The sequence below is a fragment of the Balaenoptera acutorostrata genome, chromosome 13 (genome assembly GCF_949987535.1).
Source record: "Balaenoptera acutorostrata chromosome 13, mBalAcu1.1, whole genome shotgun sequence".
Taxonomy (NCBI): Eukaryota; Metazoa; Chordata; class Mammalia; order Artiodactyla; family Balaenopteridae; genus Balaenoptera; species Balaenoptera acutorostrata.
The window spans coordinates 45,492,204-45,496,584 of record NC_080076.1 but is presented as its reverse complement, the minus strand read 5'-3'; positions in this window follow the sequence as shown (position 1 = coordinate 45,496,584).

The window sequence follows — 4,381 nt, the reverse complement described above, 5'->3', positions numbered from 1 at the left end:
TTCTCGGCACATAGCTGGATATACTACAAATCATTACTTTGGTAAAGGTCTCATTGGTGAAATGTTGCTTGTGTTTTTGTTTTTAAAGGAGGGGAGTAAAAAAATAAAAAATAAAAATAGATAAAGGTGGAGAAGCAATTCAGGCTGTTCTGGAAGCATAATATTGTCTATAAGACGGAGAGCAAGAACTGGGGGTAGCTTTCCAAATGACTGCCTTCTCTTTGGGGGCCAAGTGTGTTGGCTTCACAGGTGATTCCCTAGAAACCCACTGGAAACACCCAATGGGAATGATCTTCCGTGTGGAGTCTCAGCAGTTCCAGGCTGTCCTGTCCCAGTGTAGGGAGGAGTAGAGGGCAGCTCCTTTCTCCCTGGGGACATGTGCCCCCCGCCGCTCTAAAACTGGCCACTCTCTTGTTTTCTTTATTATTATTATTATTATTGACCATGTTTGCGGCTTGTGGGATTTTAGTTTCCCGACCAGGGATCAAAACCAGGCCCTCAGCAGTGAGAGCGCAGAGTCCGAACCACTGGACCACCAGGGAATTCCCTCTCTTGTTTTCTGACTTAAGCCTCGTAGTATGTGAGTCTGGTTTAGAATCTGTTTGAACATACAACTACAATCAATAAGGACACTTTAAACTCCTAGAACAGTTCTCAAAGTTTTGGGTTTCAGGAGCCTTTATACTTTTAGAAATTATTGAGGGCCCCAAAGAGCTTTTGCATATGAACATTCCATTTATCAGTTCTTCCCATACTAGACATTCAAACCAGGAAAATTTAAAACGATGTCTTTATTAATCCTTGAAAAATAACAAGCCCATACGTGTTAACATAAATACTATTTTCTTGAAAAATAACTGTATTTTCCAAAACAAAAGAAAATTTAGCAAGAAGAGTGGGTGTTGTTTTACATTTTTTGCAAATCTCTAATATCTGGCTTAATAGAAAACAGCTGAATTCTTACATAAGTGTCTGCATTCAGTCTGTTGCAATATATTATTTTTGTAGAAGAATATAAAGAAAATCTAAACTTACACAGATATATAGTTGGAAAAAGGAGGCATATTTGAATAGCTTTCCAAGTCATTGTGGATATTCTTTTTGAATATCCTTTGTTAAAAGTGGACAAATGGTAATTTATTAAAGGTTAGATACAATTGGAATCTGAAAACATGTCAATGAATTTTGGTACTCCATCCAGTAAATCTATTGGTCTATCTCATATTTTGAATGGATCTTTCATCTATGCATGATTTTGTCATATCGTGCCTTGATTATTTAGAAAATATTGGTTCACTGACTTATGTAGCTCTTACAACTTTTGGTACATTTCATCACACAGTATCAAAACATAACATTAATGTCACCACTCGTCTCATTAAAAAAGTCTTTAAGTCTTAGAAGTTGATGCTCATGCTGTCAGAAACAAATTTTCCAAAATGCTAATTTTTGCTTGAAAGCTTAAAGTTTATCATTGGTAATAAGTACTATCCTCCTTGTAATGACAGGTACGTGACTTCATTGAATTTTTAAAATTCAAGTCTTATTCTGAGATCATTGTAGATTTACATGCAGTTGTTAGAAATAATACAGAGATCCCTGTGTACCCTTCGCTTAGTTTCCCTCTATGGTGACAACTTGCAAAACTTTAGTGCAGTGTCACAACCAGGATGTTGATATTGATACAAACTACAGAACAGTTTCATTACCACAAAAATCCATCAAATTGCCTTCATATAACCAAGTCCCTTTCCCTCTCGTTCCCACCTCCTGTTTAAACCATGGCAATCTGGGACTTCCCTGGCGGTCCAGTGGTTAAGACCATGCTTCCACTGCAGGGGGCGCGGGTTGGATCCCTGGTTGGGGAACTAAGATCCCGCATGCCAAGGGAGTGGGGCGGCGGGGGAAAAAAAAAAAGCCCTTGGCAATCATTAATCTGTTCTCTATTTTTATAGTTTTGTCATTTTAAAATGTTATATTAATGAAACCATGCAGTATAGAACTTTTCGGGATTTTTTTTTTTTTAACTCAGCATAATTCTCTGTAATTCATCCAGGTTGTCGTGTGTACAATAATTTGTTCCTTTCTGATGGCTGAATAGAATTTCATGCTATGGATGCACCACAGTTTGTTTAATCATCCACTTGTTGCAGGACATTTGGGTTATTTCCAGATTTTGGTTATTGCAAATAAAGCTGCTCTAAATATTCATGTACTGGTTTTCATATAGATATAACTCTGCATTTTTCTGGGATACATGCCCAGGAGAGCATTGCTGGGTCATATGGTAGTTGCATGTTTAGTTTTTTAAGAAACTGCTGCTGATTTGCATTGTGCCTATACCATTTTACATTCCCACCAGCAGTGGTGATGCAGTTTCTCTGATCCTTACCAACTTCAGTGTTATCACTTTTTTTTTCCTGATAGACTCTATTATTTAGAGTAGTTTTAGAGTCACAGCAAAACTGAGCAGAACTTAGAGAGATATCCCCTATACCCCTTGTGCCCACATACACACAAGCTTCTCCCACCATCAATATCCCCACCAGATAAATTTGTTATAATTGATGACTCTACATTGATACATTATTATCACTGAAAGTCCATAGTTTACATTAGGATTCACTCTTGGTGTTCTACATTCTATGGGTTTTGACAGGTGAATAATGACATGTATCCACTACAACAGTGTCCTGTAGAATAGTTTCACTGCCCTAAAATATCCTCTGTGCTCTGCCTATTCATCCCTCTCTCTACCCGCCCCTCCCCACAACCACTAATCTTTGTACTGTCTCCATGGTTTTGCCTTTTCCAGAACATCATTTAGTTGGAATCATACAGTAAGTCACCTTTTCAGATTGGCTTCTTTCACTTGTCACTATTTTTTTTTTTTGGCTGCACTGCATGGCTTGTGAGATCTTAGATTTTAGTTCCCTGACCAGGGATTGAACCCGGGCCTCAGCAGTGAAAGCGCCGAGTCCTAACCACTGGACAGCCAGGCAAGACCCTTGTCACTATTTTTTTATTTTAGCCATTCTGATTAAGTGTGTAGTGATATCTCATTGTGGTTTTAGTCTGCACTTCCCTAGTGACGCATGATACTGAACATCTTTTCATGTACTTATTTGCCATCTCTATATCATCTTCCGTGGACTATCTCTTTACAATTTTTTTTTATAAATTTATTTATTATTTATTTATTTATTTATTTTTGGCTGTGTTGGGTCTTCGTTTATGTGCGAGGGCTTTCTCCAGTTGCGGCGAGTGGGGGCCACTCTTCATCGCGGTGAGCGGGCCTTTCACTATCGCGGCCTCTCTTGCTGCGGAGCACAGGCTCCAGACGCGCAGGCTCAGCAATTGTGGCTCACGGGCCTAGTTGCTCCGTGGCATATGGGATCTTCCCAGACCAGGGCTCGAACCCGTGTCCTCTGCATTGGCAGGCAGGTTCTTAACCACTGCGCCACCAGGGAAGCCCTCTTTACATCTTTTACTCATGCTCTAAAGGGATTTTTTGCTCTTATACCATTGCGTTTTGAGACTTTTTAATATATTCTAGATCTGTCCCTTTGTTGAATGTATGGTTTGGAAACATATTTTCCCACTCTGCAGCGTGTCTTTTCATTCTCCTAAAAGGATATTTTGCAGAGCAAAAGTTTTTAATTTTGATAAAGTCCAATTTATCAGTTTTTCCTTTTAGTGGATTGTGTTTTTGGTATTCCCAAGTCTCAGAACTCTTTGTCTAGCCCTGGATCCTGAATATTTTCTCCGATTTAAAAAGATGTTTTATATATATTTTTTTGTTTTATATTTAACTCAGTGATACATTTTGAGTTAATTTTTATAAAAGGTGTGAGGTTTAGGTTGAAGTTAATTTTTTGGCTATGGATGTTCGATTGCTCTAGGCATTGTTTGTTGAAAAGACTATAGTTCCTCTATTGAATTGTATTACATTTTATATATATATAATTATAAATAATTTATATATAATGTAACAATTTTTAACTTATAATTATATATCTAATGTAGTACCTAGAGAACCACTATAAAAGCTGTGCAAAGGGACACTAAAAATCATATATAATGTATTAAACTATATATATGTTATATATTACATTACATATGAATATAAAATCATAGTCTTCATTCAATTTTGAAAAAAAATCTGCCAAATAACTAAGTCTGAATGACCATTATTTATCCTTTAAGTGTTTTTTGAAGTAAAAATGGTATTCTATGAAAAAAGTGGCTAATTCATCTAACTCAAAAATCTTACAGGTGCTTTTCCTTAAGATAATCATTGTACTTCATTATGCGGCAGAAGTGCTTTATTAGTACGTTCCATTTTATCACGCAGATTATAAAAAAGATGTATGCTCAAGGT